The sequence below is a fragment of the Rhinolophus hipposideros genome, assembly GCF_964194185.1.
Source record: "Rhinolophus hipposideros genome assembly, chromosome: 8".
Classification (NCBI taxonomy): Eukaryota; Metazoa; Chordata; class Mammalia; order Chiroptera; family Rhinolophidae; genus Rhinolophus; species Rhinolophus hipposideros.
In genome coordinates, this window is record NC_138054.1 from 32,215,431 (window position 1) to 32,230,634 (window position 15,204).

Sequence of the window (15,204 nt, forward strand, 5' to 3'; positions counted from 1 at the left end):
GGGGTTAGGGATGGGTGGGTGTGGGCTGCTCTTCTCTGCTGCCTCTTCAAATAAATCTGTCCCCCGGAGTGAGGCGAGAGGGACAGAAGGACAGTGCGTTAATACACAGCTCTGAGGTATGGCTCTGTAAAGCCGGGATGATAGCGGTCTTTCAGTGACCGCCGTCTCCTCCAGATACCCTCCCGGGATCGGTCCCAGGCGGCAGGGCGTCTGCAGTGGAGCCCGACCCGTGCCTCGCCGGAGGGGGGCGCTCTCCCGTGGGGACGGTCAGACGCCAGGGGCGGGGCGGGGCCGAGCGGGGAAGCGGCCCCTCCGCCCCCCTCGGCGCCACCCCTCGCTCCGCCAAACTTTCCTTGGGCTCCAGGCGCGTCGCAGCTGCAGCTCCGAAGGAGGCGCGCCCCGGCCGCCCGCCCGCCCGCCGCGCCCTCCGCTGCTGCTCGCGCCCGGCTGTAGCCCGACACTGGGTCGCCCCGTCGCGCACGGCCCGAGGGCATGCGGCAGCCGCGGGGGATCCCGCTCCCGGGCTCGGCGGCGCGGGCGAGCGTGAGCGGTGAGTGGGGTGCCGGGCGCGGGGACGGTTCCCGGAGCCGCGGCCGGACGGGGCGCGCGTGGGGAGGCCAGCGTGCAAGGGCCTCCGCCCGGGCCAGCTTGTCGGGGTTACCTGACGTCGGGCCCGGGTCCCAAACCCACTCCGAGTATCCGGGACAGGGCTCCCCGGGAGCTGTGCGGCACATCTTACCCTGTCGCACTGCTTTCCTAGGAGTAAAGCGCGCAATGTCAGAGCCGCGCTGCGTCCGCCCAGCTGGGGGCTGGGGGGCTGGGGGCTGGGGGGCTGGGCACGGGGCGCGGAGAGCGCGGCGAGGCTCCGTCCGCGCTGCGTGGGCGCAGGTGCTTCTCGGCCAAACTTGATCTTCCCGCGGGGCGTGGGGAGCAGAGGTGCTCCCGCGGAGCCTAGGGATATGACATTTTTCAGCCTCCAGCTATGCCTGGTACGGTGGTGTGTCAGGGAACAGCTCCAACCTTGCAAGGCATCTAAAAATTCGGGAAGTAATTATTATTAACTAGTCACACCGTGGAGGGGTTGTGCTTTGTGAGTGACCGTCCCCGCGGCACACAAAAGTGCTTTGTTCTGTGGCAGTGTTACTTTATTGCTTTCCCTCAGCAAGTCGAGACTACCCAAAATTGCCTCGAAATTTCTCAAGCCTGTAATTGGAGGCGTAACTGTGAATATTGGAAACAATTTAGTCTTATTAAGGTACTCATTAAAACGACCCTCCAAAGCATTTGTAGGTCAATTTTTAAGTCAGTGATTTCCACGAAATGTTTTCCCGGTAATTTGTTGTCATTGTGACACATTTCCCTCCTCACTCCTTGGATTACCTGGTCTTGGAATGTGACCTTAGAAATTAAGAGCTGCTTAGCTTCTCATGGTTCCTACTTGTTTTTTGTAATTTGGAGCCACAAATAGCCACAAACAGATGATACCTTTACAAGTAGGTTATTATTCTGTGCACTGTAAGGCATTTTATTAATGCATGGACTTTTGTATTGCTAAGGAGAGTTGTTGAGCTTTCCAGTGAACTATCAGTAGTTGCTAACCCTGTTTCCAGTGAGACGCTGGATCCACTTTTGTGTGGTCTGAATCCAGTGAGTAGAATTTTCCTTTTATCCCCAACCAGAAGTGATACAGTTAAAAACACACAATCTTGGCTGTTAACACCATGCTTGTCTAAACAAACTGGACTATTCTAGAAAGACCAGCAAGCAAACCCTGCCAGTGAAGCTTACGTATTTGAGATAAGCTTCCAGAATCTTTTGTGCCTTGAGACTGTATGGATCCAGTATCATGACCCAGTTTCTGGACATCTAACCATATGGACATAACTTATATTGATTGTCACTACCATATAACTAGGAAAATAGATCATTCGGGCAGTTTTATTCTTTTTTCTTTTTTTGGTCTTTAGAATTCAAAACTTTGTAGCTTTAACTACAAATGTCGCATCCTCTTTTCTAAATCTGACAAATGCATAAATCAACTACCAGGCTCTTTCTATTAGATTAGATCTATTTTAGATATCTGGGTGTTTTACAAGATGTTGGATAGAACAGATCCTTATATGTTTTCTATGAATGAAGACTGAAATGAAAACAATAAAATATGTGATTATTTTTCATGTATGTTCATTAGAACCTGTTTGAGAGTACACAACATGTTCATTCTCATTTTTCCAAAACACACACACACACACACACACACACACACACACAGGAACAAATGCACACACAGCATTGTAGCCAGGCTTCAACTAAGACATACTCTCAAAGTCAAGTACACACGCCTAAAGCTGGCTGCTTCTCTCCCAGGTTTTCCATCTTCCTGCTGAAGAGCAGAAATCCACCATAACTTAAGTCCAACCTCTTATTTCTTTGGGTTGGGGCAAGGGGAATCACTGTAACTCAAATGGGAATTACTATAACTCAAATTACCCATTAGCCTCTCTCCTGGGAGTGTACATTAGTTCAAAATGTGTACTGGCCTGTGATTATACCCAACAGAGTGGTTAAGTCTGATTGCAAGCTTCTAAATGGCAGAGCACAGGCCCAGGGCATTATGAACGTGGTATAAGGAGAAGAGCAAGGCTTTGCAGTCAGACCATCCTTTGTTGCAGGCCAGGCCTTGTGACCTCAGATCCACTGCTTCGCCTCTCTAAGCCTTCATTTCCTTGTCTGCAAAAATGAAGATTATATCCACCTCCCAAGATTAAAAGAGAAAAGCACTTAGCAGGGTCTTTGATATACAGGAAGTACTACTTAAATGCCAGTTGCCTTCTCTTCCTTCTAGATGAACATTAAAGTATTGACATTTCTGGAAATGGGGGCGCAAATGTACATTGTTCCAGCAAGAGGGCAAAGATAGAGCCCCAGTTGTCGGTGACTTTGGGATGTTCCGCACATGTTCCTTACTTGCCTACCCCCTTCCTGGTCATGGCCTTTGGCTCTTGCCTCCTTCATCCGTCCTGCAGGAACTCAGCCATCTCCTCTCTGGCCTTGCTGATCCTTTGTCCCTCATCCTAGATTCTCTATGTATATGGAGGCTGAGAATTTAGTCCTGCCATGGATGGGAGAGGTGAGGTGCAGGTGAGGGGTGAGGAGGTGTCTTCAGGAGCCCTGAGAGTTTCTACTTTTATAATGCTGGGTTAGAGAGGCAGTAGGAGTACAGGGGTCCGGGTTGTAATCCCAGCCCCACTTTTGTGAGTTCTTGTATCCTTCAATAAATCACTTGTCATCCTGGAATCAGTTTTCTCATTTACACAACGGGGTAATAATCCTTCCTTTTTTTCCTACCTGCATGATTTATTGTTGGGTCCCATTAAGTCGTATATGTGAAATTTAATTCCATGTATAAACATTGGAATTAAAAAGGCGGGGCCTCAGATCTGAGACACCCAGGCAGGCTCTATGGGGGTGCTCAGATCTCCATGTGGGTTTCGGGTGTGCTAAGTGGATGCTAACTGTGGCCCCTCCACATACATCTCTCCTGCTCTCTGACGTCAAATGAGACTTCAAGGAGGAAATCCTGCCAAAGGTTGAGAAACTGCTCTGTGAGGAACACGAAAGGAAGACACATTTCAGGACTGAAATTACCCAGCACTGCATGATCAAAGATACAGGGCAAAGTTCCAAGGAAGCTTTAATTCCCCCTTCGAATTACCTGTACTTTCTGCTCATCTCAGGTCTTAGTGGACAAAAACAAAGAGCTAACTAACCAACCAATGTGTCAGAGGAGACTGGTGATGGCGGTCATCAGACGTGGAAGTGGGGTGCCCTATAGCCTCCTCACTGCCCTGTGCCTTCTTGTTAACTTGGTTCTTTAAGGTTCACTCTGCAAAGTACTAAACGAACTCAAAGCATCCCCTAACCCCAAACAGTTAAGCTAATTATTCCATTCATTCTGAAAGATGTGTGTTGCTGTCTGCCTGACCTTCCTGGTGAGCCAGGTGAGTAGTACCCAGTGAGTGCAGGGTCCTGACTTCCTGGGTTGTACCCACCTGCTCCACTCTCCAGGCTGATGTCCTCCTCCTTATTCCTCTCCATCTCCTGGCCTGGCCTCTGCAGCGCCTGACCCCTTGCTTCTTGTCCTATCTCCCTACTGCATTGAACTCCCTTGCCTGTGACTCTGATACTGTTCTGCCCCCATTGACCATGCCTCTCCTCAGATGTGAATCGTTCGTAAAACTCAGACTGGGCTAGACTGGGTGTCACTCTGGAAAAAGACCTGCCCAGCACAGCCTGCCCCACCCTTCCCAAAAGATGTTCGTCCGCCCTGCTCATTACTCATCGGTTAGTCCCTGTCTTCATTGTTCCCTGGAATTTTAGGCTGTAGGTTTTACTAGCCCTGCCTGGCCTTGACTCAGCCATGTGTAAATTCAGTGGTATCATCACAGGTTGGCTTGGCAGGTGGCAGGGCACTTTAACCCCTCCATAAACACTACCAGTTTGCTCAAAGGCCCTCCAAACCAACATGCCATCTAAATAAAAACAGTGTGCTGCTTTGTAAATGCAGCTTTAAGACAAGGTCCCTAGGGTCCCCTTTTACCCAGGCTGCCCCAAAGCCCCTCCTCTACAGAAATTCTGGAGCTGCCCCAAGATAAACTCAGATCAGGTAAGTCAAAGGTAGGCTGTGGCGTCAGAGAGGCATTCATTTCTCAAGGAAGCTAGAAATCCAAAGTTAAGGCTCAGGGTCATTGGGAATAACTAGTTGTTGAAGACCAAAGCAAGGGATCAAGTATAGAACATCATTGCATCACTTGCCTTCTGCCCTGGTTCATTTTTTAATAGATTGGTCCTTTGAATGGGGTTTTTTTCCCTGGACTAAATTGTCACATAGATCTAGCAAGAGAAAATAAGTACGATCTTATTGTATATCCCCATGGCATTTGGATTAGTCAGGGTTCTAGAAACAACAGGATGGATATATATATATGTGTATATATATATATATATATATATATATACACATACATACATATATATGTATATATATGTGTGTATATATATATATATATATATATATATTTATTTATTTATTGTAAGAATTGGCTCATGGGATCACAGAGGCCAGGAAGTCTCACAATCTGTCATCTGTAAGCTGGAGAATCTGGAAAGCTGGTGCTATAGTTTAGTCTGAGCCTGATGGCCTGAGAACCAGAAGCACTGTTGCCCAAGGTAAGGAGAAAATACATGTCCCAGCTCAAGCAACAGCACAAATTCACCCTTCTGCCTTTTTGTCTTATTCAGGCCCTCAGTCTATCACACGATGCCCATCCACACTGGTGAGGGTGGTCTTCTTTACTCAGTTTACTGATTCAGATGCTAATCTCTTCCAGAAACATCATCACAGACATACCGAGGTAATGTTTTCCCAGCTAACTGGGTATCTTTCACCCAGTCAAGTTGATACATACAATTAATTATTGCACCACAAGATCAGGAAATTGGCACTGATACAACACTGCCGTCCAATCCACAGAACCCATTTAGATTTCATCATTTGGCTCCCAGATGTCTTTTTTCCCTGTCTGATCTAGGATCCATTTTAAATGTATTTGTCATGTCTCTTCTGGAATGGTTCCTCAGACGTTCCCTGTCCCCTTGCAGTTGTACAGATCTTACATCCTGCAGGATGACTCAACCTGAGTCCAGCAGGCATTTCTTCAGAACCAGACTCAGGTTATGTGTGCTTGGCAGGAATACATACTCTGCTCTTCTTAGCTCATCACTTTAGACTACGAGATGTCAACCTGTCCCACCACTGGAATGTTGGCCTTGGTCACCTGGCTACGTTGGTGTCCATGAGAACGTCCCATCTTGAATTTATCTTTTTTCCCTTTGAAATGTATTGCTGTTTGTGGGGAACTATTCTCAGGTTATGTTAATAGCCTCTTCCTATATTAAACTTCCTCCTACAGCTTTATTATTTATCGATGACTTCTGCCTGAATCAGCCACTTCTATGAAGGATGCCAAATGGTGATTCTTTATTTCTATCACTCCTACATTCGTGGGTTGGCATTCTATAAGGAAGAACTTTTACTCTCCCTCAAGTATTTATTTATGTTAGTAAGTATCCATGGAGTTCTTTTGTATACAGTATGTTGAAATCTGTTACTATCACTATTTATTTTGATGCTCAAATCGTCCTTGTTTGGCCAGTGGGAATCCCTTTGAGGTGGTTCCTGTGTCCTTTTGACATCATTTCTGGTGCCACATGATGTTATTCCAGCCTCTTCTTGTAGTTTCCCTGACTTAGCCCTCCCTGTTGGTAGAGAAAGACATTTAGAAACCAAGATATGGAAGGTTGATGTGCTAATTGTTACAGGCTGTCATTTGCTCTATATCTCTGAGAGTACAGAGCTAGGAAATACATGTATATCAACATATACATGTATACGTTTTCCTACATTAAGCCATGTATTATAAAATCGTGCATTCGTGCTAATACCTCCAATTCCAATCCAATACCCAGGGATCAGTCTATTCTTTACCCTTGATTTCTTTGTACATGTCTTCTCTTGCAGTTAGAAACTTGACTCCCATTATCTTTAATATTTTTACTTACTAGCTCAAAATAGCCCAACCCCCACCACAAAGGCCCTCCTCTGTCTTCTGAGCCAACCTCCTGTGTCTCTGCAGCTTCATTATTAGCCTCCAGTCCCTCCAGCTCACTGCTCGGTGTGGCTTCCCCACCCCCACCCAAGCCTCTATGCAACACCCCAAACCCTGTTTCATACGGCATTCTCAGCCCCGTGCTTATCCCTCATCCTGGGGAGGGAAGAAAAAAGAAGGCAAAGGGAAAGAGAAGATGGGGATGGAAAGAAAGCGAAGATAGACATAGTATATATACATTTTTTAAAGTTTTTTATGCATATTGCCAAATTGCTCTCCCAAAAAGTTGTACGAATTCATATTCTCACCAGCATGTTATGAGGGTGCCATTTTCCCTATACTGTTGCCAACACTGAATTTTATCCTTGTGTTTAAATGTTGTCAATCTGATAGCCCTCCACTTTTGTCTCTATTACAGCTCATGCCACACTCAACTCTGTATTATACTTCTTTCTATGTCTCATCTTACCCTTTGGATCAGGGTTTCCCAACCTTGGCACCACTGACATTTGGGCTGGATAATTCTTTGTTGTGGGGCCATCCTGTGCATTGGGGCATGTGTAGCAGCGTCCCTGGCCTCTACCCACTACATGCCAGTAGCAGCCCCCTGCTATGTCTACCACAAATACCTCCAGATATTGGGAGATGTCTCCAGGGGAAGTGGAGGACCGGTCCTGGCTGAGCACCTGGTGCATTTCACGTCTTTACACATGTTTTTGTACATCTGTCTTTCTCCTGAATATGGTGAACAGTAGGGAAATGTTACCTGAACAGGCATGACAGGAATCAGTGGTTGGGTAGAATCCACTATAAGGGGACCAGTGCAACTTGCCCATGACATGTGTGCAACTTTCCACATATGCAAATTCCATGAACAGCCAGCAGTGGAAAAGGAAAAGGAATGTCAGCAAGGTTAAATGTCCATGGATTGCTGCCAGGTCATTACTAGCATTTCTCAGTGACTCTCCAGTCTGATTCCTTATAGGTACATAATTGAAGTCTGTGGCCTTCTTCAACTGGTAGACTCTTATTTGGTTGATAGAGAAAATAAAATGCTTTAGGAGAAGGTGTTTCTTCAGTTCCATTGTTCACTGTGTTAGAAGTAAACTGGGTTGCTTGCTCTTCTGAGCTTTCTCCGAAATAGGCAAACTGACTAATCATCGCTATTTTCTATCCTGTGTTTAGAGTTTTATTTTGTCGTTTTCATTTGATTATATGGACTTTTCTCCCATAAACTCTTGTCAAAAAATTCCAAGTAGAGATGCACTTACAAATTTTTATTGACATTTACCATAATCAAATTATATTTCTTCTAGAATCAGTAAATGTTTGTAAGAGGCATGCATTAATGTCATTATAGAGGACAAATCTGCATATTTCATCTCTCATGGAGACAAACACTTTATCCATTGAAAACAGGCTCCAATACTCAGTTTGGTGAAAAGAGACCTGGGCCAGAATGATGAGAGCTGATCAGAGTAAATCAGTCTCTGAGTAAATCAGTCCCAGTTCTAGTTTTCTCCTCTGTAAAATGGAAAATGTTACACTGCCCATTCATCATGAGAGCAATTGGGAAAAGAGATGTGAACTCACTTTGAAAACTGTTCGGTGGTATACCAGTTGAGTATGTTTTGATGGATTACTCTAAGATCCAGATAGAGTGAGTGGTCTAGAGGAAGTATGATAATAGAATTAGGTTTTCAACCCAGCTGGCTAAACTTCTCTTACACATATTCATCTGGTACTAAATGTTTTCGGTGGTAGTGAGAAACACCACTGGAAAGGGTGGTAGAGGAAAGAAGGTTTTGGCTTTGGGGTTGTTATGCCAGGACCCACCCAACCTGAGGCAAGGTTCTCCCCCTGTGGTCTCCTGGTAATCTGTATTGGGACCTCTTCTCTCCCACCTCGTGGGAACAGGCTTGCCCTGTTGTTTACTGGACTTGTCTGATTCCTCTGGACCTAGAAGTAGGTGGAGGGCTTTACATTGGCTACGTCATTCACTTTGTCTGAATAACCCAACAAGGTAGAGATTGTCTCCCTTTTACAACAGAGGTAATTGAATCTCAAAAAGGTTAAGTAACTTAACTCAGGCCCAACTGATAATAGTAATAATGAAATTAACACTGTGTCAGAGGCTATTCTAAGCACCTTATTTAAATCTCCCAACAGACTTAGGGAGAAGTTACTGTTATTCTCCCATTTTATAGATAAGGACATTAAGGCACAGAGACATTAACTAACTTGATGGTAAGCAAGGCTTCAAACGCAGGCTAGCTATCTCCAGAGGCCATGCTTTTTCACGTGTAAATATCCAGTTTCCCCAACAACATTTGTTAAAGAAACTTTCTTTTCTCTATTGTATATTTTTGGCACCCTTGCTAGTGATCAGTTGACTGTATATGCATGGGTTTTTTTCTGGGTTTGCTGTTTTGTTCCATTTGTCTATATGTCTGTTTTTATGCCTCTACCATACTGTTTTTATTACTGTGGATTTGTAATATGTTTTGAAATCAGGAAGTATGAGACCTCCAAATTTTTGCTTCTTTCTCAAAATTATTTTGGCTATTTGGGATCCTTTGTGGTTCTATATGAATTTTAGATCTTTTTTCCATTTCTGTAAAACAAAAATGCCATTGGGATTTTGATAGGGATTGCTCTGAACCTGTAAATCACTTTGGGTAATATGGACATTTTAACAATATTAAGTCTTCCAATCTATGAACACAGTATGTCTTTCCGTTTATTTGTGTCTCTTAAAATTTCTTTCATCAATGTTTTGTAGTTTTAGTGTACAGCTCACCTTCTTGGTTAAGTTTATTCCTAGTTTTCTTTTGTTTGTTTGTTTTTGATACTGTTGTATATAGGGCTTTCTTAATTTCCTTTTTGAATTGTTTTTGTTTGTATATAGAAATGCAACTGATTTTTGTATGTTAATTTTGTATCCTGAAACTTTTGTATACCAAATTCATTTATTAGTTCTAACAGGGTTTTTTTTTGTTGTTGTTCAGTCTTCAGGGTTTTCTGCATATAAGATCATGTCGTCCGTGAACAGATGTAGTTTTACTGTTTTCCTTTCTGATTTGGATGCCTTTTGTATCTTTGTCTTGCCTAATTGTTCTGGCTAGGAGTTCCAGTATTATGTTGAATAGAAGTAGCCAGACTGTGTATCCTGGCCTTGCTCCCGGTCTTACAGGAAAAGCTTCCAGTATTGAGTATGATCTAGTCGTGGGGGGCGTGTTCTTTAACCACTCTGCTCACCTGCTTATATTTGAACGCAGAACCTGAAGCCTGTGTTCTGCCGCTCCACCATGTGTCCGTCCTCTCTCTCCTCACCCCTTTCTCTGCTCCTGCCTCCCTGCTCTGTTTCTAGCATCAGAAGAGGGAAGTGGCGGTACCTTAGCTTAGTCACTGTGGCACTGGGCCCAAACTCAGGCAGGGGGAAATTCATTCCTGGACTGTGGTTATTTTAGTGTAGGTGTAGGAGGACTTTGTCATTGATCCTTGTTAAAGTGAGGCGTTAGAACACGAGTCGTGAAACTTCACGAATGGCAGCTGTATATTCCATTGACTTTTTAAAAAGAAATTTTGAGTTATTTAACTTTCTTGGGAAATACTATCTACCATTTATTGAGTACTTCCTAGGTCCTATGCATCTTGTTAAGTTCTATAAACATAAATTTAGTGTAATCCTTTCAACCATCCTACATGGTAGTCATAGTTACTGCGCCATTTTTTGAGAGGAAGGAAAAGGCTCTGGCTGGGTCAGCAATGTGCCAGGTGAGAGCCATTGCTGAAAGTGATGAACTGCCATCTGACTCAGGTGACTCAGGTGGCTCCTTTCCCTTCACTACCATGCCCTTCCTGTGTGTCACAGCCCTCCATGCTTTCCTTGAAAGGGTTTAGTTTACCAGAACTCCACAGGTCTGGCCTTCCCTTCTCTAACCTCTGTTGTAAATTCCCATGCTAAAATGTTCATTTATTTTTTTGTTCTGACCGAGAAACATTCTTTATACAAGATAGGAGTACAAACATGAAACACACACGCGCGCGCACACACACACACACACACATTCAGAAGAATGGGAGATGTATAGCAGCAGCAGGTACCTAAACATGATGAAGCCCCACTGAGTAGGAATGATTCCGACCTCCCTGCCCTGGTGTGGAGTCAAGTCTGTGGTTGATCCTTGCTTCTGCTCGTAGGGGGAGGCCTCCCAGGGGCCCTGACTTTGACTCTCTCCTCCTTGTATGTTACCTTCTGGGGTCATATCTGAAATGGGTATTGGAATGTGAGTGCTCCTTGGAGGGAGAATGAACATGGGCCTTTCAGGCTAAGGTGTGGGCGGCTTCCATGGCAAGGTAATTCCTTAAAAAGTTCATAGGTTTCTTTCTGGCCCGTTTGCTTCTAGTTCCTTCCACTTGCCAGTTACCCCATCCAAATTCTGCTCTGGACCAAGTTCCCGAGCATGCCTTATTTCCCAGCTGCTGTGCTTGACCCACTTATCTCCCCCGCTTTAGTAGTTTCTGCCTTCAGGTCCGCTAAAGTGTGGATTTGGGTGGGAAGCTACACCCTTCCTCTCATCTCTACTGTAGGCCGGTCTTTGTTCCACTGCAACTTCTCACTGAGAGCCCTTTGAGAGGCTGTGAGCCTCCATTTTCTGCTCTCTGTAGTTAGAGAAGCACTTAATTTTTCTAATCTTCCAAGGCCCCCAGTTTCTGGTTGCTGTTTGTTCTTTTCCACCCTTGCTTACAGACTTACAAACAATTCTCGCCTGAGCCCATCTCTTTCATATAAAAGCTGCATGGAGCAACCAATACCCACTCATATTCTGTTTCTTTCCAACACCTTCACCTAGAGCTACAGGCTTCTTAGGCAAAGAGGTCCCCAAACACGACTTGAAGAAAACAGAAATTTATTTTTCTCTTGTTAACAGTCCTGAGATGCGTGGTTCAGGTTTGAAGGGTTTCTTGCATCTTATTTCTCCACCACCCACAAGGGCAGTGCTTCTCAAACTTTCATTGTTTAAAGACTGGTTTTCTTTATTTCCAGTGTGCCAAAGACCCACACTTCTGGTTTATACTCTATGGATCAGACACTTGTATTTCACACAATGTCAAATTACCGTAAGCATTTCTAAGTGCTTATTTGCATTTTCGGTACTTATCTCCTCATTGATGGAAACTAGTTTGTGCACTATTTTGACTCATGCTTCTAGGGCTTTGCCTGGTCTGAATGATCAACGCTGGATCACAGGCCTGTTTGTGTTCCAACTTGCAGGAAGACGAAAGAGCATGGAGCAGCACATTCAATGTTTCAGAGTTAACCCGAAAGTCACAAGCTTCATGTATGTTCGCATTCCATTGGCAAGGACTCAGTCACGTGGCCACCCTAGCTACAAGGAGGCTGGGCAAAGGGGTTTATTACTCTACAGGAAAAGGAAAACACGATTTAGCAGTCGGTGCCATAGAACAGAAAGCTAAATAATGATACAAACAATAATCAGAGGAGAAGTCGCAGGACAATGTACCATTTTTAATGCATTACAAGAATGGCTGTGTGTTCAGTGCCACTCCACACAGAACAGGACTTTTTCAAAAATGGAATCTGGGGTCCTGCTGGACCTTTTATTCAGCCTGAGATTCAGAGGCTGGTTGTGTGGTGAGGTTAACAAGGGGAAGTTCCCATGAATAGAGGCCGAGAACCATTCTCAAGAGGAAGTCCAGGTACACAAATACCCAGGTTTGAAGCCGAGTTAGAATCCAAAAGGCTATATCCAGAGAACTGGGGTAGGAGCATCTGCAAAGGCTTGGGCCACTGCAGTAGTCAGGACCCAGTGGGGCACCAGGAAAGGTAGAAAGGTAGTCTACCCTGAGCCCAAGCAAAGCACCAGAGAGAGGGGGAATTAAAGGTCCTGGCTGTGTGAGTGGGACACAGCCTCTGCAATTCCAAACCTCTCTGCCAGCTGGTGAACGCTGCACTACAAACAACTGGGGAGGCCTGAGGCCAGCGTCATCTCAGTCCCCTGCATTAAAAACCTGATGTTTAAAATTGAAACTTCATTCCTTACTGTGGCCTCATTATCTCCAACAGCTGACCTGAGGGAGACTGAGAGTTCCAACCTGCATGCCTGCTACCATCTTGGAACCTTGTTTCTTATTTATGTTGACAGCAGCTTGGGAGCTTTGCATGAGGGAGAGAGGACGTGAGAGGTGTCAGGGCTTCAGATAATTGTTAGGGAGTCATCCACATAGAGGAAACAATTTTAGCAATAGTAGTGCTAGTGGAAGAGAGTTTAAAAGGAGAAAAAGAGAGGGCTGAGAAGTGAGGTTGGGAGTGTGTACATCTCAAGAGTGATGGAAGAACAGGGAACAGAAATATTGAGCACCCACGGGATAAGAACCAGGAGAGGGTAGAGTCACAGAGGCTTGGGAGGGGAGTTTCAAGAAAGGTATAACTATTTGTCAACTTCCACAGTGAAACCAACGAAAAAGAACACTGGAAGCAGGATTGGGGAATTATTCAATCAAATTGGACACATTTTTATTGTGTGCCAATTACAAGCAAGGTTTTGTGTTTATGCTTTAAAGAACAGGGAAACAGAGGGATACCAGCTCTGCTCTCAACAGATTTAGAAGTGAGCTTGTGACAAATAAATGTTTAATAAAGTAGGTTGAATACCATGGGAGAGGTCCTAAGAATTTGTCAGCCAAATTTCTTGAAAGAGTAGCCTATACTTTCTTTCTACTTCCATATCACCCAAACATTGTCCAATCCAGTGTGATCAGGTTTCTGTCTCATATCTCCAACCAGCTAACTTCTAACAAGCCAACCAACCCATGAACCAAATATTGGTTGTACATGGACTACATACATGCCCCTATATTGGGCACCAGGTACATGAACATGAGTAAAAATGTCTTCTAGCCCTTAGGAAGTTCACAATCTGGTGATAAAGGCAGACACTGAGGCAGAGAATGTTTTACCATGCACAGTCAGGGGACCCCCCCACCCTCCAGTGGCTGAAAGAGAGTCTGAATCTAGTAAATAAAAAGCCACTTTAGGAGAATCCATGTATGCATGTGTGGAAGTTCGAATTGTATAGATTTGTATCTAATAGGTTCCAGATCAAGGATTGTTTCTGATCTCCCCCAGCAGGTTTGTACTCTTAGTGGAAGGAGCAGGTGGAAGAGCAGAGGTGAAGAATGCTAGAATAAAAATTTTGAAAAGCTATTGATGGAATAAGGACGAGCTTATTCCTGAACCCTCCTCTCAGTGTTCTGAGGCTCCGAGCTTCTTTGTCTACTCAGGGACTTTGTTTACTGAGAGACTATGTGTGGCTCGTGTCCCCGTTGTCTAAAGATCGTCTGTGTTTATACCATCTCTACCAGGGCTGCAGGCTACAGAGCTTCTGGGAGAGCAGCACTTAGGCAGCATCATCCCCAACAGCTATCCCCGCCACTGGAAATGCCTCCGAGGGGGATGGATCGGTGATGCCCACTGAAATGCAGCCCTTGTAGCTATGTTGGTACTGCTTCTGCCTCACATCAGGCTGCAGTGTCCCCTTGAGTCAGGCTATCATTTTACCCTTCCCCTCGCCCTCCTCATCATAAAGGAAAATCTGCTTCCTTTTCTGCAGTGTCTTGTTTCAAGCCTGGCTAATCCTTGGGCCCAAATTAACACTTAAATCCATGTCATTTGCTTCCATGGTGCACAAGACTAGGAACACAGAGAGAGTTGGGACTAACTGATCCTGGATTACACGGGACATCTGAGGTAGACTCTCTCTGCAGGGACCTGCTGGAATCCAGTGCAGTCATCTTTGTTTTATATCACCATGTAACTGTGATATAACAGTTTGGTCCAAACAGTTTGGACCAAAACTTTGTCTATTGGGAATTTTACAACATAAAGAAATCTAATTTTCTTCTCGTGGGAAGTTATTTGCTGTGAGCAGGCACTTTGAAATTTTCCAGAATACATTATCACAGAGTGACAATGTCCTTTGTACGAAAATATCTTTTTTTCTTAGGGTTCTGGTACGTGTAAGGGGACATTGAGGGCATCAAAAGAATTGTGCTACTGGCCCATTCCCTTGGGAATATGATTTATTCAATTTATTCCTCTTTGCTTCTCTGAGAGTTGTTTTATATATATGTGTGTGTTTTCCCCTCCCCCCTCCTGACCCTCACCGCACTCCGAGTCAAGCCATTGTTGTTCTCAGTCTAGTTGTGGAGGGCACGAACTGGCGACCTTGGTGTTAGGAGCACAGCACTCCAACCACCTGAGCCACCTAGCAACCCCAAGTTGTTATATTCATAACTAGAAAATGTTACGTGTACTAGATCTTAGTAAAAGATTTAGGAAAATCCACAACACAGTAAAACCTTGCAAATAACACTTTTTGTTGTATTACAATACATTTTAAATGACATCTGGATTACTCCGAGTTCCATACGAAACAGAGAATCCAGTCAAACTGGTAATTGGAGGGAAGACGGTAACTTGGTGACTGGTGAAGGGCAGAGTTCATGGAAA

The 15,204-nt window shown here is 44.7% G+C and overlaps 1 protein-coding gene across 1 annotated transcript in view; it reads left to right on the forward strand.

Annotated features, from left to right (window-relative positions):
* Positions 1 to 336: 336 nt before the first annotated feature.
* The window catches only part of LPAR3 (lysophosphatidic acid receptor 3), a 72,304-nt gene continuing 57,436 nt past the window's right edge, over positions 337 to 15,204 (forward strand). Inside the window, exon 1 of the mRNA XM_081055819.1 lies at positions 337 to 550. The gene's annotated coding sequence lies outside the window, so the exon portion shown is untranslated. The remainder of the gene's footprint in view (positions 551 to 15,204) is intronic.